This window comes from Neoarius graeffei, chromosome 7 (genome assembly GCF_027579695.1).
Source record: "Neoarius graeffei isolate fNeoGra1 chromosome 7, fNeoGra1.pri, whole genome shotgun sequence".
Classification (NCBI taxonomy): Eukaryota; Metazoa; Chordata; class Actinopteri; order Siluriformes; family Ariidae; genus Neoarius; species Neoarius graeffei.
In genome coordinates this window covers 98444977-98467866 of record NC_083575.1, presented here as the reverse complement: position 1 = coordinate 98467866, position 22890 = coordinate 98444977, and the positions used below count along the sequence as shown (strand labels likewise).

At 42.3% G+C, this 22890-nt stretch overlaps 1 protein-coding gene across 2 annotated transcripts in view; it reads left to right on the top strand.

Moving 5' to 3' along the window:
* Nucleotides 1-22890, top strand: part of tet2 (tet methylcytosine dioxygenase 2) — a 76452-nt gene that overhangs the window by 13608 nt on the left and 39954 nt on the right. Inside the window, exon 2 of one of the 2 annotated variants that reach the window (XM_060926657.1) lies at nt 17249-17330. The exons of the other annotated variant lie outside the window; for it this stretch is intronic. The gene's annotated coding sequence lies outside the window, so the exon portion shown is untranslated. The remainder of the gene's footprint in view (nt 1-17248; nt 17331-22890) is intronic. 2 annotated transcript variants of the gene reach the window in all.

Here is a 22890-nt window from a genome sequence, read left to right as displayed (position 1 = left end):
TAAGCTGAAGTCTAGCATTAATAGAACATACTTTAATCCTTTCTAACCCCATTGCCCATAGCCCATCTGAAATCTCCACACCTGTCTCCTTCATCCAGGCATCCCTCATGTGAAAAGAGGATATGTTTACTGGGAAAAGTGAAACAAACTGAGAAATGAGACCTTTGGATATAGGGCTTGTAGTCAAAAGATTATAGAAGTTATGTTGGTCAGGCAACTGACCAAGAGGTAGAGACTGTTTTACAAAGTTTCTGATTTGTAGATAGCAAAAGAAATGCCCAGTGGGAATTTGATATTTCTCCTGAAGTTGAGCAAAAGATGCAAAACATTTGTTTATACAGAAATCTCTAACTACAGACAGGCCCTGCACAGCCCAGGAAGTAAATGTAGAGTCCAATAAACCTGGTTTGAAAGTAGGATTCTGCCATATGGGGGCATAACTGGACAAATCAGAGAGCTTCAGCACACTTTTAATTTGCTTAAGAATTCTAAGTGAATTAGATAAAATAAAGGCCGCCTTAAGCTGCTTGAGTAGTTTGGTGAGCAGGTTTGACTCAGAGAATAGAGCTGCAGGTAAGGATGCTCCTGTTAGTGATAGTGCCTTATGAGACTCCATCGCAGGCCAGCTGGGGTGGAGGTTGCTCTCTTGTCCACCAGCAGTTGCAGCATGATAACAAAAAACCCATGTTCTGGCATTGCAGGCCCAGTAATAATGGTGCAATACAGGGAGTCCAAGGCCACCTTCAGTTGTGGGTTTCTGTAGATGTGCCTTGGTTATGCGGGGTGGCTTGCTGGCCCAAATGAAGGGCATGATGATAGAATCTACTGTCTTAAAGAAGGAGGATGTAAAAAAGATGGGTACATTTTGAAAAAGATAGATGAATTTGGGTAGCACAATCATTTTAATAATATTAACACACCCAATTAATGATAGAGGGAGAAGCTTCCATTTTTCAATCATACCTTTAAGTTTTGCAATAAATTCCATATAATTGTGTTTAAAGAGAAGTTTGGGATTTCTAGTGATGTTAATCCCTAAGTATTTAAAGTGGTCTGTTGCAAGCTTGAATGGCAGAGCATTGATAAAAGTGGAGTCTAGGCCACTAGACAAAGGCATGAACAGACTTTTATCCCAGTTAATAGTGAACCCAGAAAATTGCCCAAATCATTTTATCAAATCAAGGAAGGGGGATAGGGATGATTTCACATCCGACAAACTCAAAATCACATCATCTGCATACAAGCCAATGACACAGTCAGATATACCACATCTTATCCCATTAATTTGAGAGTTGGCTCTAATAGCTATTGCCAAAGGCTCAAGAGCCAGGGCGAAAAGCATGGGGGAAAGACAGCATCCCTGTCTTGTACCACGCCCTAACGTAAACTGAGGAGACCTATCAAAGTTTGTCAGAACAGAGGACTTGGGGCAAGCATACAGCATTCTTAATAATGTCATAAATTTGTCGCCAAAGCCAAATTTTTCCAGGGCTGCAAACATGTATCTCCATTCAACTTGATCAAAAGCCTGCTGAGCATCTAGTGAGATAACAGCAGCATGGGGCAATTTAGTAGAGTACATAATATTCAACAAACAGCGGGTGTTAGAGAATGAGAATGAACCCAGTTTGATCAGAGTGGATTAAGGTGCCAATGTATCTGTTCAGTCGATTTGTTAGAACTTTGGCTATAATCTTTTGATCAGAATTTAGCAGGCTTAGGGGATGATAAGATGCCACATCAGCTTCATCTCTTTACTTCTTCAGAAGCAGACAGACATGGGCATCATAGAGGGTTTGGGGAAACATTCCATCCTCCAAAGAGCAGTTTATCATACGAAGTAAAAGGGGTGCAATGGTGTCAATGTGAGCTTTATAAAATTCAATACCAAATCCATCGGGACCGCAAGCTTTGCCATTAGGAAAGGAGCGTATGGCATTTTTAATTTCATCCAGTGTGATACACGCATCCAAAACCGGTCTGGCATCATCATCAAGGGATGAAATTTCCAGCGCATTGAGGAAGTTTGCTATCTCTGTGTCAGTGGCTGTGGACCTTGATGTATATAAATGGCTGTAAAAATCCAAAAATCTTTTCTTTATGTTTTTGGGATCAGTTATCAGCTGACCACTAGTAGAGTAGATTTTATGTATTGCCCGATCAGCTTGCACTCCTTTTAACTGTATAGCAAGCAGCTTATGTGCTTTCTCACCAAGCTCAAAGTGTGTTTGTCTCAGCCTATTAATATAATACCTCACCTGCCCACCAAGAATCTGATTGTACTCATATTTTATTTTCAAAATAGAGTTGAGGGTGTCCTCAGATTTTGAGTTTCTATAAGATTCTTCTAATGCAGATAACTCCGACTCAATCTCAGAAAGACGTCTTAGCCTAGCTCTTTTACAGGAAGACTGGTATGATATGACTTGCCCCCTCACAACAACTTTAAAAGTCTCCCATAATGTTGAATCTGAGACCTCCCCTGTGTCATTACTTTGCAGGAAGTCTGAGATCTTAATGGATATATCACAGAAACCTTTATCTGTGAGTAGAGTAGGGTTGAACTTCCAGTTATAGTGACATGCATTTAAGTTAAAATTAATGTTCATTGAGAGGGGAGCATGGTCTGAGACTAAGATACTATGATATGCGGAATTGTCTACTTTTGATATTAATCTAGCATCAACTAAGAAGTAATCAATTCTGGAGAAGCTGCCATGGACTGGGGAGAAAAAAGAATATTGTCTGTCAGAGGGGTGTTGAAGTCTCCATATGTCTACTAAATCAAATGATTTAATGAGATTATTAAGAGTGGGTACAGATTTTAAAGGTGGAGCTGGTTTCGAAGAAGACCTGTCAATCTGAGGGTCTAGACAACAGTTGAAGTCTCCACCTATGATAATATTGTGAGTGCTATGGTTGGCCACAAGATTGAAAATTTTGCGGAAGAAATCAGGGCAATCAAAGTAAGGGGCATATATGTTTAAGAAGGCTACTGGAACAGAGTTAATTGTACCTGTGACAAGGACATATCTCCCAGCTGGATCAGTGGACATGGACTTGAATCTAAATGGAATAGTTTTGCGAATAAAAATAGCAAACCCCCCTTGCCTTAGAAGAAAAAGAAGACTGGTAAATGTGGGATATCCATAAAGATTGTAATCACCCTTGCTCAGTTGGCTGAATATGGGTCTCTTGCAAAAAAAATAATATCTGCTGACAGGGATTTAAGATGTGAAAAAACTTCCCCTCGCTTTAATGCTCCACCAAGGCCTCTACAATTCCAAGATATGAAAGTAATAGGACCTTGTCCTGACCTTATTGAACAATTATCCTGTATCTAAGTAAACGCATTGTAGAGATTTACATATAGACTGACTAACATATAAGAACTCCATATCTGGCAGACTGACATAGAACAAACACAAACCCCCCAAAAATAAACCCCAAGCCACAGTGGAGAACTATGCGGCTTACCATTCTTCCTATAAGGAGACTGCCGGGTAACAGAGCCAGCTGAACTACACACCAAAAACTAGCCTAAGCCAACAGCTCCGTGAGAACCTCCGATACAGTAAAATAAACCAACGTATTACTGCATAGATAATATAGCCTACTGTATATTGCCTCGCTGAATTACCATATTCATGAATAACGCATAACATGCAAAGAAGTTAGACCAGGCAACTAAGCTCAGTAAATCACTATTTGAATGAAAAGTCCCGCTTCCTTTGCAAGCAACTTATTGCCCATAAAACAAAAAAAAACTTGGCTGCAAAGATTAAATACTTACTAAACATCGAGCTTTCTATGAAAACGTTAAGCTTTATCTGTTAGAGTTTCGGCAAATCGTTCTGCAGCTGCTGCTGTCTCAAAGACATTCACAGTGTTGTCGTAGACCACATGAAGTTTGGCTGGATAGCGAAGGGAGCACTTGGCTCCCACCTCGGTGAGCCTATATCTCACGGTGTTGAAGGACTGTCGCTGGGCTGCCACCTCCACTGTATAGTCGGGGAATATTGACAGCTTATCTCCATTGTAGTTGAGCGGTGTCAGCTGACGACTTAGCTGCAAGATGTCTCGCACGTCTCTGTCATTATGGATTTTAGCGATGATGGGTCTTGGCCGCTCGTTTTCTTTGGGCTTGGGTTTCAAGCTGCGATGTGCTCTGTCCACCTTCACTGGTTTGCTGAAGTTGTCCTGACCAAGTAACTCTGGGATCAACTTGGAGATGAATTCGGTAGGTCGACTCTTCTCTTCTCCCTCTTTGATACCAACAATCCATATGTTTTGCCTACGAGAGCACCCCTCTAAATCATTGAGCTTGGCACTGAGGTGGCCATTAGCCACCTGCAGCTCATTGCATGTGGCCTCCAGTGTCATAAGGCGTTGGTCAGCAGTCGAAAGAGCCTCATCCATATCACCCACACGACATTCAACTTCGTGATGTTTGTGCTGAAGAGTGGACAGGCATGACTCTATTGAATCAAGATGCTCTTCCATTGATTTCTTAAGACCATCCATTAGTTTAGAAACTTTGGCTAGCTCCGCACCTTGTTTAGTGATAGCAGCTAATATTGCTTCGTTGCTAGCAGCATTGGAAGATGAACCTTTCCCACTTTGAGTTTCTTTTTCCTTATTGGGCATCTTGGCGTAAAACTGAGTTTGATAGACGTAAGAAGAACTTAAACAGCAGGCAGTTTCAGAAAAATGTTGGTATGTCGTAAATATTAACTTTTAAAAGGAGGTAACAACACGGAGCTCAAGAGATGAACGTCTTACTCCATTACTGCGCACTAGCGCCCCCCCCCCCCCCGTTTGATGTTTGTTTGAGTGTTTTGTCCGCCACTTGTGGTGTACGGGTAGCTCTGGACCCAGTTTTGGGCGTCGGTTCCCTCCAGGCCTTGGTTCACCGTGGGAGATGCCTGTGTTCCCAGCTATGGACTGCAGTGAGCTCATTGCTCATTTTAACATCGTGGTTGTCCAGCATTCTGTGCTTTAGTGCTTGGCGTGGTGTTCCGAACGATGTTGCTCAGTGGCGTCGCAGCAGCTGTGCAGGGGGTTTGGGACATACCAGCACTTGCATGGCGGTGCTTCTGTGCTCGCTTTGTGGATCCATGGTGTGGTGTTTGAGTGATGTTGCTGGCGGCGTCACGGCGGCTGTGCTGGAGATGTGGGACTTGTTTTTGTGTGCCTTTTGGTGGGACTGTGGCTGCTACACCACTGGAATGATATCCTGACCTCTATTTGGTGGATTTTTTTTTCTGCCTATTATTGTAAATAATTGTTTTTTTTTCAAGCTGGTTCTCCCTCTCTGTCTGCAGCATTAGTATGTAGCTTGACCTTCAAAATGGCGGACACCAGGGTGTCATGTGACCCTGTGACATCAGGTGAAAAACCTCAATACAAGCAGTGAGACAGCCCTGATCAGACGCCAACAGTAGGTCGTTTACTACTTTAACCAGTGCTGTCTCTGTGCTATGATGAGGTCTAAATCCTGACTGATACATTTCATGGATGTTATTCCTATGTAAATATTAGCATAACTGCTGTGCCACAGCTTTTTCTAGGATCTTGGAGATAAAGGGGAGGTTTGATATTGGCCGATAATTGGACAGCTGACAGGGGTCAAGGTCAGGTTTTTTAATCAGGGGTTTGATAACTGCTAGTTTAAAGGATTTGGGTACATAGCCAATTCTAAGTGAAGAATTAATTATTTTTAGAAGAGGTCTGATTGCCTCTGGTATTATCTGTTTGAAGAGTCATGTAGGTAAGGGATCTAGTACACAAGTTGAAGATGTTGATGAGGAAATTAGTTTAGTTAGTTCAGTCTCTTGATGGTGGAGCAAAATATTGTAATTGCTGATCTGATACAGTTATATTGTTAACTACAGGGTTACTTAGATTGTCTAGCTTTCAACTGATAGTTTGAATTTTTTTGCCTGTTATTGTCAATTTTGCCATTGAAAAAATTCATGAAGTCATTTCTACTACATACTGCAGGTGTGCATGTGTCTATAATCTAGGATAATTTTTGTTATCATCTATTAGGGTGGAGAGATACATTGATGTAGCAGCACTAAGAGCTTTTCTATACTTCAGGAGGCTCTCCTTCCATCTCATCTCATCTCATTATCTGTAGCCGCTTTATCCTGTTCTACAGGGTCGCAGGCAAGCTGGAGCCTATCCCAGCTGACTACGGGCGAAAGGCGGGGTTCACCCTGGACAAGTCGCCAGGTCATCACAGGGCTGACACATAGACACAGACAACCATTCACACTCACATTCACAGTCAATTTAGAGTCACCAGTTAACCTAACCTGCATGTCTTTGGACTGTGGGGGAAACCGGAGCACCCGGAGGAAACCCACGCGGACACGGGGAGAACATGCAAACTCCGCACAGAAAGGCCCTCGCCGGCCACGGGGCTCGAACCCGGACCTTCTTGCTGTGAGGCGGCAGCACTAACCACTACACCACCGTGCCGCCCTCTCCTTCCATACCAACTGCAATTCTACTAATTTTCTTTGACAAATTTCCTTTCTAATTTGCAAGTGTTCTGTTTTAAAGTGTGAGTGTAATCATTATACCAGGGTGGTAGTTTTTTTTTCTTTCTAATTATTTTTCTTTTAAGTGGAGCTACATTATCTACAGTATAGCAGAACATTGACTCTAAGCATTCAGTTGCCTGAACAAGTTCTTATTTTTTATGGTTAGATATGTTATGTTAGTAAGAAGAACTTCAAACATATTAAATTTATAACCAGGTTTTTGTGTTACACCTATACAATCATCTATATAACAAGCAGCAAAGTTTGTTTGTTTGCTTGCTTGTCTTGAGCTTACATTGCCATTTCTCGACGGATTTTCACCAAATTTGGCAAGTAGGTCCAGGGATAACCCAGAATTTTGCATATATAAACAAAATTCATGTATATGCCCTAGGGAGGTCCCTGTGGGGCACAACATCCACCCACCCCCTCCTTCAATGCCTTTCATGTTACATTTATCAACACAAACTCTTGACAGATCTTTACTAAACTTGGCACGCAGGTACAGAAGATAGCCACAATTTGGCAGAACTCAGAAATTCCATATTTGGGCCCCTGGGTGGTGGATGTTTGGATTTGTTTGTCTTGGGTTAACATCACCATTTCTTGATGGATCTTCACCAAATTTGTCATGGAAGTCTGGGGGCAACCCAGAATTTTGCAAAACCCAGGCAACGCTAGGTAACCTGCTAGTTATAAATAACCGCGACGCCTCCTCCTCTCCCAGTGAGATGAGGCTGGTGTACATAACTGTATCCAGGAGGACTCGCTTCATTTAATGCTATATATTCATTTGGCTTAATCCATGTTTCTGTTAAACATAGTACATTAAAGTGCATATTCTGGACCAATGTGGTTTTTTTATATGAAAGTATGTCCCTTTACACACTCATCCAAAAGGATAATTTTGCACAAGGCCATCTGTCTACAACAGAAAAAAATAAAATAAAACATGTCTGGAAAAATCCCAAGCGAGTCTGGAGCCAGATTCGTGACGTCACCTGCGGAAGCGCCAGGAGGCTGCGCGAGCTTTGCACAGTTTCAGTGCACAGCCTGTGTAGACCAAGCGCTCCTTCTTCTCTCTCATTGTCCGGTCTTTTGGGAAACGATGAGTACTAATCCCATCAAGATTGGTGTTGCTACACCCTCCTACGATACATCTGTTAATCATTTTAATAATTACGTGATAACGTTGAAGAAATTTGCAGAAAACCACCAGGTTGTTTTCTCATAAACAAACCAGCGCTGATGTAGGATTCAGAGGGAGGTGTCCCGCACGCAACGTCATGAAAATCAATGTTTCCCAGGAAATCCAAATGCCAAGTTTTTTCAGAGGCGGACCAATTCGCCTCAAATGGCTTGATTTCAACTGGATTTTTCTGGTATTGTGCAAGGTAAAAAAAATTGCATAAAATCCAAAATGTGACAGATATTTGACCAAAGTTTAATATAAAATAGGAGAATTACATTGATCTTGCTCCTGAATTTACCTGTGATATGCACTTTAAACTCCTGATCAGTAATAAGTTCATTAACAATTAGCACTTTAGATGTAAGAGATCTAATATTTAAGAGTCCTACCTTTAGATCAAAGTTGCTGGCAGTGGCTGTACAGTCAGTAGGATCTAATTTTATAATAATAATAATAATAATAATAATAATAATAATAATAATAATAAATGTATTTGTAACACATTTTACATTTAGAGCAAATTTCAAAGTGCTACAAAATAGAAACATCATTAAAAAGACAGATTGAAACAAAACAACATAAAAATGAACAGAAATAAAGCATCATTAACCCCTTGGCTGCCACCCATAATTAATTGTAATGTGCCGGGCATATAGAACAAAAATAGGTCAAAATTGGGATATTTTGATAATCTTTCTCTAACTTGTTCAGAACTTTATATTTTTAATATTTGTATAGAAAAATCACAAAAAAACACTGTTGCAGAATAAAAATAACTTTAGTAATAAAAAACAATGGGTCTTGTCAATCAGAACCTGTCCATAAACAACTAGTACTTGAAAACACAATGTACACCAAGTACCATTTTTATGATGGTCTCCGGTATGGCCCAACCATGAATAGAACTTGCAACCTTCCCCTTGAGATGCAGGCACACTAACCACTAGGCCAACTCATGGCAAGATACCGCTGTGAAGTAAAAGTAATGTGCCATGTAAGGAGGTGTTTATGATGAGTAGCATACATTATAAGGCACAGTGGTAAAAGATTTCATGATGTACATGACTCGTCCAAGGGCATTGAAGGGGTTAAGAGTCATATGTTCTGCTAAAAAGACATATTTTAAGTCCTTTTTTAAAAAACTCTCAGTAGTTTGTGATGCTCTCAGATGGTCAGGGAGGGCATTCCGTAGGTGAGGGGTAGCAGAACAGAAGGCTTAATCACCCATGGTGCTGAGCTTATCCTGGGGTGGTGGAGGCAATTTGAGTGGGTAGAGCAGAGGGATCATGTTGAGGTTAGTGGGGTGAGTAATTACTTCAGATAGATGGGGGCATTTCCATAGATGCACTGGTGAATAAGAAGGGAGACCTTGTATTCAATCCTGGCAGAGACAGGGAGCCAGTGAAGTGAACAGAGAATGGGTGTGATGTGTTCATATTTTTTTGCACTCTCATCAGGACCCTTGCAGCGCTGTTCTGAATGTATTGTAGTCTTTGAAGACTCTTGCTAGAGACCCCAATGAGAAGTGCATTGCAGTAATTCAGCCTGTAGGAGACAAAAGCATGGACCAACTTTTCAGCATCTGATAAGGTGAGAGTGGGATGGAGTTTGGCAATATTTCTGAGATGGTGAAAACAAATTTTGCAAAGATGTTTCATATGGGCTTCAAATGTGAGTTGAGGGTCAAATTTTACACCAAAATTGGTGACTAATGAGGAAATGGGAATGTTATGATCAGCGAATGTAATGCTGGTTATAGAGGATGACTGACTCTGGTGTAGGGTACCAAACAAGATTGCTTCAGTTTTGGAGCTGTTCAGCTGGAGAAAGTTGAGATTCATCCACATCTTTATCTCCTCCAGACAGGCAGTGAGTGTAGACAGAGAGGATGATGACAATGGAGAAGATGCAGAGGAATGTGTATCTGTTTTTATATAAAGCTGTGTGTCATCAGCATAGCAATGAAGTGAAATTCCATAGTGACTAATGACATGACCAAGGGGGAGCATGTACAGTGGTGCTTGAAAGTTTGTGAACCCTTTAGAATTTTCTATATTTCTGCATAAATATGACCTAAACCATCAGATTTTCACACAAGTCCTAAAAGTAGATAAAGAGAACCCAGTTAAACAAATGAGACAAAAATATTATACTTGGTTATTTATTTATTGAAGAAAATGATCCAATATTACATATCTGTGAGTGGCAAAAGTATGTGACCCTTTGCTTTCAGTATCTGGTGTGACCCCCTTGTGCAGCAATAACTGCAACTAAACGTTTGCGGTAACTGTTGATCAGTCCTGCACACCGGCTTGGAGGAATTTTAACCCGTTCCTCCGTACAGAACAGCTTCAACTCTGGGATGTTGGTGGGTTTCTTCACATGAACTGCTCACTTCAGGTCCTTTCACAACATTTTGATTGGATTAAAGTCAGGACTTTGACTTGGCCATTCCAAAACATTAATTTTATTCTTCTTTAACCATTCTTTGGTAGAACAACTTGTGTGCTTAGGGTCATTGTCTTGCTGCATGACCCACCTTCTCTTGAGATTCGGTTCATGGACAGATGTCCTGACATTTTCCTTTAGAGTTCGCTGGTATAATTCAGAATTCATTATTCCATCAATGATGGCAAGCCGTCCTGGCCCAGATGCAGCAAAACAGGCCCAAACCATGATACTACCACCACCATGTTTCACAGATGGGATAAGGTTCTTATGCTGGAATGCAGTGTTTTCCTTTCTCCAAACATAATGCTTTTCGTTTAAACCAAAAAGTTCTATTTTTGTCTCATCCATCCACAAAACATTTTTCCAATAGCCGTCTGGCTCGTCCATGTGATCTTTAGCAAACTGCAGATGAGCAGCAATGTTCTTTTTGGAGAGCAGTGGCTTTCTTCTTGCAACCCTGCCATGCACACCATTGTTGTTCAGTGTTCTCCTGATGGTGGACTCATGAACATTAACATTAGCCAATGTGAGAGAGGCCTTCAGTTGCTTAGAAGTTACCCTGGGGTCCTTTGTGACCTCATCAACTATTACATTCCTTGCTCTTGGAGTGCTCTTTGTTGGTCGACCACTCTTGGGGAGGGTAACAATGGTCTTGAATTTCCCCCATTTGTACACAATCTGTCTGACTGTGGATTGGTGGAGTCCAAACTCTTTAGAGATGGTTTTGTAACCTTTTCCAGCCTGATGAGCATCAACAGTGCTTTTTCTGAGGTCCTCAGAAATCTCCTTTGTTTGTGCCATGATACACTTCCACAAACATGTGTTGTGAAGATCAGACTTTGATAAATCCCTGTTCTTTAAATAAAACAGGGTGCCCACTCACACCTGATTGTCATCCCATTGACTGAAAACACCTGACTAATTTCACCTTCAAATTAACTGCTAATCCTAGAGGTTCACATACTTTTGCCACTCACAGATATTGGATAATTTTCCTTAATAAATAAATGACCAAGTATAATATTTTTGTCTCATTTGTTTAACTGGGTTATCTTTATCTACTTTTAGGATTTGTGTGAAAATCTGATGATGTTTTAGGTCATATTTATGCAGAAATATAGAAAATTCTAAAGGGTTCACAAACTTTCAAGCACCACCGTATAGAGTGAACAGGATGGGACCAAGGACTGACCCCTCAGAGACCCTGCAGGTGACTGTGTGTGTCTGGGATCTTGCATTTCCAAAGGAAATGTATTCTGTTCTGTCAGTGAGATAAGATTTGAACCAGTTAAGGGCTGTGTCAGTGAGTCCAATGGTGTGATGGAACCAGTTGAGGAGTATACCATGGTCAGCAGTATCAAATGCAGCAGACAAATCAAGAAGAATGAGGAGGGAATGTGAGCCAGCATGAGCTGCTATCAGTAGGTTGCTTATAACTCTAACCAGAGCTGTTTGTCTGCTGTGGGCAGAGCAGAAAACAGACTGAAATTTTTCAAAAAGGCTGTTATGCATAAGGTAGTCCTGAAGGTGGGCAGCAGCTACTTTTTCCAATACTTTGGAGAGGAACGGGAGATTGGAAATGGGCTTGTAATTGGCAAAAACTTCTGGATCAAGAGTGGGGTTTTTTGAGAGGTGGTCTGATTACAATGGCTTTTAGAGCAGATAGACTATAGCCAGCCTGAAGGGAAAGGTTTATTACAGTGGTGATCAAGTGACTTATGGCAGAGATATTTGCTTTCACTAGGGCTGTAGGAAAGGGGTCAAGGGCACAGGTGGAGGGTTTCATTCTCCTGACGATATCTTCAACCTTTTGCTGTGAAATTTCTGGAAAGCAGTTAAGGACCTGGGAGATCTCAAACTGTGAGTAGGAAGTTGGGACAGGTAGAGTGGAAGAACCAGAAAGGATAGAAAGAGTTGAATCAACGTTTTGTTTTGAAGAAGGCCATAAAGTTATTACAGTGCTCTTCTGTAGTTTTTGTAAGTGAAGAGGTCTGTGGTCTGAGAAGATGATTGACAGTGGAAAATAGCTGTTTGGAATTTCCAAGACTGTGATCATGCTCTAAGGGACTTTGATTAGGCTGTCTCGTGTTCCCGATACGCTAGCTTGTGAACTGTAAGACCTGAAGCTTTATAACGCCTCTTGAGAGCACGCCTTCATTTTCCATAGCTCACTGGTGAACCGGGGGTAGAGAGGGAGAAGGTGATTGTTCTGGTTTTAACAGGAGCATGGAGATCCAGAATGTGGCTCAAGGTTTTACTGTAGAAATCCACTGCATCATTGGCTGATTAAAAGTCTGTATGAAGAACATACTAGAGATGAACTAACATAATTTCTGGGTTGATGTTATTCAATTTTCTGAAGCAGATTTTGCATTTGGGCTTGATAATGGGAGATAATAATGGCAACTCCATGGAGACAGCCTTGTGGTTGGACACACCCAGATCTTACACAAGTAGATTGCTGAGAGGGGCAGAGTCAGTGATAACCAGATCAAGAGTATGTCCCTTGGTGTGTGTGGGGACACCAACAAGTTGTCTAAGGTTAAAACAATCTAATAACTGGAGGAATTCAGCTGCAAAATGGCAGGCGGGGGTCTTGATATGGATGTTCATATGTCCAAGTATTATAATATTAGCAGATGTTATACAGAATGTTGAAAGAAGGTTGCTCATCTCAGAGATGAAATATGGGTTTGGTTTGGGTGGCCGGTAAATGAGAAGTATTGTCATGGAGAAAGGAGGCTTACATTTAAATGCCAGGCATTCAAAAGAAGATAGCTCAGGCAGGAGCAGAGGAGACAAATCCAGATCACTGCGGTAAATGACTGACAGGCCACCACCACAACCTGTGCTGCGGGCTTTCTGGAGGTAGCAATAACCAGGAGGAGAGCTCTCATTTAGAACAGAAAAAACATCTGGTTGATGCCAGGTTTCCGTAAGACACATCAAGTCCAAACACCTGTCCAGAATATGGTCGTGTATGAAGCAAGATTTATTTGTGAGAGATTGTGCATTAAACAGTTCAATTTTGATATTAGATGAGGCAGCGAGTTTCTGTATTGGCCGAAGAAGATTAAAATCCACTCCACATTTTCCATCCCACTCTGTGAGTGGTGTTATCATGGAAACTCCAGTGCTACTTGTCTGAAGAGCAACAGTGTTCTGATGATGTGTCTGAGGTGTGACAGTGCATGCAGCTGACCAGAATGATGGGCTGGTGTGACCAAACTGAGAGTAAACAAACTTCCTGTGGGAGCTTCTATAAATGTAACAGGGCCAGCGAAGGAGTCCAAGTTGTTTAATAATTGATATGCACGATGGAATGGCATAGTTGTTACGTTTTAACAGCTGGTTGACAGAATAACTCAACATCATGCCGATCGCAGAGAGTTTAGTTTGTTGGCTGTTAGCTTATGGACGTGATGTTCAAAGGTGAATCATCCAACACAGAGGGTCAAACGTCGGTGATCAGCAATGACTCAATTATAGAAACTGTGGATTCTAGGGCCAAGCATCAAGGCAGACCGCACCAGGAAAAGCCAACACAGGAGTGCCCAAGCAGTAATACACTGACAGCAACAGATAGGTAAAACAGCTGCCAGAGTCAGTAGAAGCCATATAAGGCAAGTAAACATCCAAAAGGTTTACTGAAACGTGATAACTATAGTATACTTGACGTTATATACTAGTGTAAACTGATGAGCTTGGCTGGAGAAGTGGTGAATAAACAATGCCAGCGTCTTCTCCCCAGGTGACAATGCTGTGTGCACATCAATCCTTAGTATTAATTAGATTACGAGAGCAAACTCTCTGAGTATTTCTACTTTTTTGTTTAGCTTGGGAAACAGACACAATCTCAATATAGTGGACCCTGAGTGACGATTCTGTGCAGCTAGCAGACAGTCGGTTTGGACTGTTTGTCTGCTCCCTGGCCTTGGCTCTGGATTGTCAGAAGTTAACTAGGCCTGTTCTGAGACTATGAGCTATGCTGCAAGAAATGAGAGCAGCACCTTCCCGAGTGGGATGGATATCATCCCGCCCTATCAGGCCAGCAGTGCCCTTAAAATTAGTCCAATTATCTATAAAGCCCACACTGTTTCAGAGCACCACCTGGACAACCAGCTGTTCAGTGACCATAACCTGCTACAGTGCCTTGCAAAAGTATTCATCCCCCTTGGTGTTTGTCCTGTTTTGTCACATTACAAGCTGGAATTAAAATGGATTTTGTGGGGGGTTAGCACCATTTGATTTATATAACATGCACTTTAAAGGTGAAATTTGTTGTTTTACTGTGACACACAATAATTAAGATGCAAAAACAGAAATCTGGAGTGTGCATAGGTATTCACCCCCCAAAGTCAATATTTTAGCAGTATGTTTAGGGTCATTGTCCTGCTGGAACGTGAACCTTCGTCCCAGTCTCAAACCTCTGGCTGACCTAAACAGGTTTTCCTCCAGAATTGCCCTGTATTTAGTGCCATCCATCTTTCCTTCAGTCCTGACCAGCTTTCCTGTCCCTGCAGATGAAAACCATCCCCACAGCATGATGCTGCCACCACCATGCTTCACTGTAGGAATGGTGTTCTCAGGGTGTTGGGTTTGTACCAGACATGGCATTTTCCATGATGGCCGAAAAGATCAATTTTAGTCTCATTTGACCAGAGAATCTTCTTCCATGTGTTTGGGGAGTCTGCTACATGCTGTTGGGCAAACTCCAAATTTGTTTTTTTTATTTGTTTCTTTTAGCAATGACTTTTTTTTTTCTGGCCACTTTTCCATTAAGCCCCACTCTGTGTAAGGCTTAAAGTGGTCCTATGGACAGATACTCCCATCTCCGCTGTGGATCTTTGCAGCTCCTTCAGTGTTCTCTTTGGTGTTTTTTTTTTTTTTTGCATCTCTGATTAATGCCCTCCTTGCTTGGTCTGTGAGTTTTGGTCGGTGCCCTTCTCTTGTCAGGTTTGTAGTGGCGCCATTTTCTTTCCATTTTGCTATAATGGATTTAATAGAGCTCCGTGGGATATTCAAAGTTTGGGGTATTTTTTATAACCCAACCCTGATCTATACTTCTCCACAACTTTGTCTCTGACCTGTTTGGAGGCTTCTTGGTTTTCATGTTGCTTGCTTAGAAGTGTTGCAGAGTCAGGGTCCTTCCAGAACAGGCTGATTTATACAGATATCATGTGACAGATCATGTGACACTTTGATTGCACACAGGTGGATCTTAATCAACTAATTATGTGACTTATGAAGTGAATTGGTTGGAGCAGCTCTTATTTAGGGGTTTCATACGAAAGGGGGTGAACACTTATGCACACTCCAGAGTTCTGTTTTTGTGGCTACTGCCTCATAGAGGCTGTGTAGAGGCTCATAGAGGCTGTGTAGAGGCTCATAGAGGCTGTAGCCACTATGACATTGCGTTGTAAGAATGTAAGAATGAGTATAACAAAAGTGTACTGTGCATGTGCAGACAGGTGTTCCTATTAAAATGGCTGGTGAGTGTATACAATTCGGTTCACCATTTGAAATAAATGGACTAGACTAAAGAAATCGCTTTCAGACATGTTTATGCTTATTATCAAGGGAAAGTGCATTCTTATTTTAAAATATACTCCAGGTTGTCCCCTTTCCTCATCTTCTTTGGCCAGTGGTCCCATGTGTAATGTAGATGTGACGCGCTTCCGAGTTGTTACAGGAAGTTGTTGAAAAGAGTATTGAGACGACTGAGCTCTAGCGCCGGGCCTTTTCAGGGAAATAAGAGTTTGGGTCATGGCGATAGCATGTGTATGTCAGCCTCATTTCAGAGGTTTCAGTTTCGAAAACTGTAAGCAGTAAGAAAGAAAGCATAACTTTATTCATCACACACTTGTGAATTTCCTCTCTTCATTTAACCCATCTGAAGCAGTGAACACACACATGTGAGCAATGAGCACACACACACACCCAGAGCAGTGGGCAGCCATGCTAACAGCGCCCAGGGAGCAATTGGGAGTTCGGTGCCTCGCTCAAGGGCACCTCAGCCCAAGGCCGTCCCATATTAACCTAACCTGCATGTCTTTGGATTGTGGGGGAAACCGGAGCACCCGGAGGAAACCCACACAGACAACATGCAAACTCCACACAGAAAGGCCCTTGCTGGCTGCGAACCCAGAACCTTCTTGCTGTGAGGCGACCGTGTTAACCACTACACCACTGTGCTGCCCAAGTAGAATAATATAAAGTACAGACACTTGGTATATTTTACTTCTGTGATTTTTAAATTGTTCATTTTTGGATTATACTTCATTTTTGTGGCTACTGCTTCAGAGAATAAATATTCTATATGTACTGTATGGACATGGGATCAGAAAACTATTTTATTTATAAGCAGGAGCCACATGGACCCATAGGGGACCGATTTTTTCATCTTAATTATTGTTTGTGTCACAATAAAACAACAATTGGTGCTAACCCCCCCAAAATCCATTTTAATTCCATCTTGAAATGCAACAAAACAGGACAAACACCAAGGGGGATGAATACTTTTGCAAGACACTCTACATCACCATGTCGCATTGGGATGGGGCCAGAGCATACTACAGCATTGGACATCGCCTTCACTAATTTAAACATCTCTACAAAATGTGTGTGCGATGGCTTCTGTGTTTACAAACACAATCCCATCATTCCATGGCCCGTAATTGTGGTCGCGCTAAGAAAACGACGTCTCTCTTTGAATTACCGAAGCATAATTGTTAGTATGGCAAGCAACGACGTCTGATTGATATCTGTCCTTTGGTCTATGAATCAGAACTCTCTCTCTCACACACACATTTCTTGAAATGTGTCAGTGTTTCCTTGAAGATGTGTTACTGAATCAGGAAGTATGACTGATACCCAGATACTGAGGGATAGTCCCTTTCTGTCTCACTCCCTGCCTGTCTCACTCCCTGTTTGTCTCACTCCCCTGTCTGTCTCACTGGTATATTTTTCAAAACTTTGCAGAAATACAGTAAACAAATGTGTAGAAATCGTGTGTATGTTATTCCTGCGTATGTATGTTTTGTGTGTGTGTGAGGTTGAGAGTGAGTCATTGCAGGTAAAAGAGTCATAATTCCAGCTGAACTTGTTCTACAGGAAGTAAACTACACACACAGGAAGTGAGTAAAGGGTTAAGTTGCAGGTTCTTGCTGTTCAGTTGTTTGGGGTTTGTGTGTTTCTCATGACACACGCATTTAAGGCTGAATTTGTGTACAGAAAGTCCAGAAAAACCTCTGAATGAGTAGGTGTGTGGGGGTTAAAGTTAAATTAGTATTTATTTAGAGAAACAGTTATAGCAGGAGTTTGGGACCCAGTGACCCTGTTTTAAGCACACACAAACTACAGGAAATGAATTAACTCCTATTTTATTGTTAATATCCGCCCTGTGTGCTATCCGTGTCTGAGGTAAAGGTCAGCGTGATTAACATGACAGTGTTTTGGACGTGATGCCACTGTGGTCTGGTGTAAAAAGAGTAACTCCAAACTGAATGAAGGATAATACAATTTGAATAAGAATAATCTGACTGTTTATTATAATTGATTTTATATGCAGAGAGCTACATTATAGATAATGGCTGATAGCCCACAAGCACGAAAAACAGGAACTTAAACAAAACAAACCCATGCTGCTTGTTGCCATGGGAACAGCAATGCAAATTGTGGACAAACTCAGAAGCTGAAGCTGGTTTAGAACACAAAAAAAATCACAACTTCCTGTCAGTGTTCCATATAAAGCCATGCAAATGCAGTATACATATAAAGTGAACTTAAAAAAAATCTACTGACTGCACCTTTAAAGAAGTGCTCCATTTGGATTCGGGGTTTGATGATTAGGGGTTTAGGACACAGCTACTGTACAATCTTCAGCTCAAATAACACATCAGATCCCTGTAACCTGTGGAAACAGGGTCAGTGACGTCTCTCTCTCTCACACACACACACACACACACACACACCTGCAGACTCATACTATTTGATAATGTGGTGACAGGCAGAGTATAGATGTCATGATAACAGCTAAACACCTCCCTCGCTAATCACTACCCATAGATCACGTGCCTAGTTACTAAACACAGCATTTTGGAACGGAGCCCATGGCTGTGCAATGAATGTGATTCAGTCTGTCTCTGTGGCTGTGTCCCAAATTGTATTCTACCATAAAAAAGATTTGTATGACAAATCATAACCTATAGTGTCATGCTGTGTAGACAGAATCCAGTTGGCATGGTAACCGGGAAAACTAGCTATATGTATACAGGTGGTGCATTAATGACACACACTGCGTAGGGGAGTAATGTGCACTTTAGCATTAGAACGTGTGTGACAGGTCCTGAAGGGCTGTGTTTTAAGCAGAAGCCTTTATTTATCACACGTGCACTCAAGCCCAGCAAAATTCCTCCTCTGTATTTCACCCATCTGAAGCAGTGAACACACACAAGTGAGCAATGAGAACACGAACACACACACACACACACACACACACACACACACACACACACACACACACAGATCAGTGGGCAGCTATGCTACAGCTACAGTGCCCAGAGAGCAGTTGGGGGTTCAGATGAGAACCCCCAACTGATGATGTTCAGTAGTTTGTCCATAGTCCTCTTCTCTGCCACCGTCACCAGAGAGTCCAGCTTCATGCCAACCACAGAGCCGGCCCACCTGATCAGTTTGTCCAGCCTGGATGTGTCCTTCTTGCATGTGCTGCCCCCCCAGCACACCACGGTGTAAAACAGGACACTGGCAACCACGGACTGATAGAATATCCACAGGAGTTTCCTGCAGATGTTAAAGGATCGCAGCCTCCTCAGGAAGTACAGCCTGCTCTGTCCCTTCCTGTACAGGTGGTTGGTGTTGCAAGTCCAGTGCAGCTTGCTGTCCAGCCACAGCCCGAGGTACTTGTAGGAATCCACAGCCTCCACGTCAACTCCCTCGATCAGAACTGGTCGTGACCTTGGTCTGGACCTCCCAAAGTCAATGACCAGCTCCTTGGTCTTCGAGATGTTGAGCTGCAGATGGTTTCTGTTGCACCAAATGGCAAAGTCCCTCACCAGGCTCCTATACTCCTCCTCTCTGTCATCCCTGATACATCCCACGATGGCTGTGTCATCAGTGAACTTCTGAATGTGACACAGCTTCGAGTTGTAGCAGAAGTCCCCGGTGTACAGGGTGAAGAGAAGAGGGGCCAGCACCATGCCCTGGGGTGCTCCGGTGCTGCTAATCACAGTGTCAGACATGATGTCCTTCAGCCTGACGTACTGCGGCCTGTCGGTGAGGTAGCTGGAGATCCAGGTGAACCAGACAGGGGTCCACTCGCATCCTGTTCAGTTTGTCCTGAAGCACAAGGGGCTGGATGGTGTTGAAGGCACTTGAGAAGTCCAAGAAGAGGATCCTCACTGTGCCATTTCCCTTATCCAGATGCAAGTGGGCTCAGTGTAGCAGGTAGAGGAGGGTGTCTTCCACACCAACACCTGCCCGGTACGCAAACTGCAGACAGTCCTGGGCATGTTGCACCTGAGGTCTGAGGAGGCTGAGGAAGAGCCGCTCCAACGTTTTCATCAGATGTGAAGTGAGTGCCACCGGTTGGAAGTTGTTCAGCTTGCTGGGCGGATTCTTCTTGGGAACTGGGAGGATGCATGATGTCTTCCAGAGGGTGGGCACTCTCCCCAGCTGCAGGCTACAGTGCCAGATTGTGTACAAATCCCCAGATTTGTACACAATGTGTCTGACTGTGGATTGGTGGAGTCCAAACTCTTTAGAGATGGTTTTGTAACCTTTTCCAGCCTGATGAGCATCAACAACGCTTTTTCTGAGGTCCTCAGAAATCTCCTTTGTTCGTGCCATGATCCACTTCCACAAACATGTGTTGTGAAGATCAGACTTTGATAGATCCCTGTTCTTTAAATAAAACAGGGTGCCCACTCACACCTGATTGTCATCCCATTGATTGAAAACACCTGACTCGAATTTCACCTTCACATTAACTGCTAATCCTAGAGGTTCACATACTTTTGCCACACACAGGTATGTAATATTGGATCATTTTCCTCAATAAATAAATGACCAAGTATAATATTTTTGTCTCATTTGTTTAACTGGGTTCTCTTTATCTACTTTTAGGACTTGTGTGAAAATCTGATGATGTTTTAGGTCATATTCCCCCATCTCATCTCATTATCTCTAGCCGCTTTATCCTTCTACAGGGTCGCAGGCGAGCTGGATCCTATCCCAGCTGACTACAGGCGAAAGGCGGGGTACACCCTGGACAAGTCGCCAGGTCATCACAGGGCTGACACATAGACACAGACAACCATTCACACTCACATTCACACCTACGCTCAATTTAGAGTCACCAGTTAACCTAACCTGCATGTCTTTGGACTGTGGGGGAAACCGGAGCACCCGGAGGAAACCCACGCGGACACGGGGAGAACATGCAAACTCCGCACAGAAAGGCCCTCGCCAGCCACGGGGCTCGAACCCAGGACCTTCTTGCTGTGAGGCAACAGCGCTAACCACTACGCCACCGTGCCGCCCCTAGGTCATATTTATGCAGAAATATAGAAAATTCTAAAGGGTTCACAAACTTTCAAGCACCACAGTATATTAACAAATGAAATTAAGTTGACCAACAAAACATGAAATAGCTTGGGTTCATTTTGTCTGCACTGAAACACAAGTCAAAATGCATTTACAAATTGCTGATTTCTTTTTATTTATTATTTGCATCATCCACACCGTCCTAACTTTTTCTGATCTGGGTTTGTGTACGAGTTGTGACACAATGTTGTTTTCCAAAATGTCCAAACCCACATTGATAAATTTGTATTTTAACTGAAATTAACGTCTAATTTTAGTCATTCTGAGCATTTTCTTACTAATGTAGCGACACATCTGAGGTAAATGTTAACATTCTGGATGGTTCTGTGTCGTTTCAGTCTTTACTGTGTCTTCCCATTCTCTGCATACAAAACTAGCTAAATCATTAGCCTAGCATAGTCGCTGTATTTCCTTCACAACAGTGTTCACATGACTGTAACCACTCAACTGGTGAGTGGGTCATGTGATCACCAATAAACACAGTGGAGGAAACTGTCACTCCTGCTAACTAGGTAACGATTAACTTAACATGTGCCTCGTGTTGTTCTGTTCTGTGGCATATAGCTTCAGGCCAAGGTGTGTTATCACCAACACACACACACACACACACACACACACACACACACACAAAGCTGCTGCATGGAGGAAATGAACAATTGAGATCATTCAGGAGCCAAACAGCAGCTCACAAGCAAATTTATGGATCATGCGTATACACACACACACACACACACACGTGTGCATCCTGTAGTTTAAATAACTCCACCACATTTCAGCTGCTGTGGTGTGTGAGTGTTTCTTTGAACACACATGCTGACTACTACACACAACCGGAGTGTGTGTCCGGCCCCTTCCCTCAGCCTCAGGAACTGTTTTACACACACACAGACACACAGAGAGAGAGAGAGCTGCTTTGTTACCCACTCAGAGATATTTTTCTGGGTGGTGTGTGTGTGAGCTGCTCAGTACCGCTCAGCTACCACTAAACCCTGGAGCGGAGCGGAGTGTTAGTGCTGTTGTGATGATTGTGACAATATTTATCACAATTATTCCATGAAATCGAGTCGTACATGAGCTGATAGGCGACGAGACGCGTAGCACCGAGTCGTGTATAAGTCATGTACGATGAGATTGAGTGGAATAACTGTTTTATTCTATCCACATTCACTGGATTTTGAGAAACAGAGCATTTTATTTTTATTTTTTTGCAAGTTCGATAAATAAAAACTTTATACAAAACGTCCGACAAAATCATTTCCGCTTAGAATGTAAACAAACCGGTGAAATAACAGGAGCAATTTGTGAAAAATGCAATAATAATTCTTGAACAATAAAAAAAAGACTCATTCTTACCATCAAAAACTTGCATTCCATATTTTGTTGCTTTTTTATTTTTTTGAAAGTTTTCTTCTTCTTTAGGTTTTTTGGTGGTTGGCAAACCAACTTAAAGGTGCATAACCGCTACCGACTGGGCTGGAGTGTGGAACAGGGGATACTGGAGGGAAAAACAAACAAACAAAAACTATATTCATTAGCTATTTCTGTTTCTTTTAAATACTTGATCATTTTGGAGGGTTTTGTTTTTGAGTAGAGTTTTTATTTTGTCCTCGGTTGGTTCAGCAACACGCACCACCATTTTGTTTTTCTGTACTCAAGGTATCCTTGACTTGCAAGTGACATCAAAGCAAAATAGAAACCCAGGTGTCGGCCATGTTGGTGGAGATACAAAAGCGACATTCCATACAAAACATAGTCATACGTGCGTAACTCTCTCTGTTTTTCCACTGCTTTAAGTGTTCTTTTAGCTATGCCATATATTTTTGCTGTATATGGTTGTTGTCACAACAGTACTTGTGACCGTGGCACATTCCGATTTTTTAGAATTCCGCCCGTGATTCGGAAAGAGGAAACTCTGAGGCTTAGTATGGAGAGGAGACGAGGGGATCAGGACACTTCATCCAATGACCATTTCACCCAATAGTTAAGACATTCCATCCAAAGCCTTTTTCATACGCACTATCAATTATTTTATATTTCAGGTATTCCTGTGTTCATGAATGAAAGCCCCGCAAG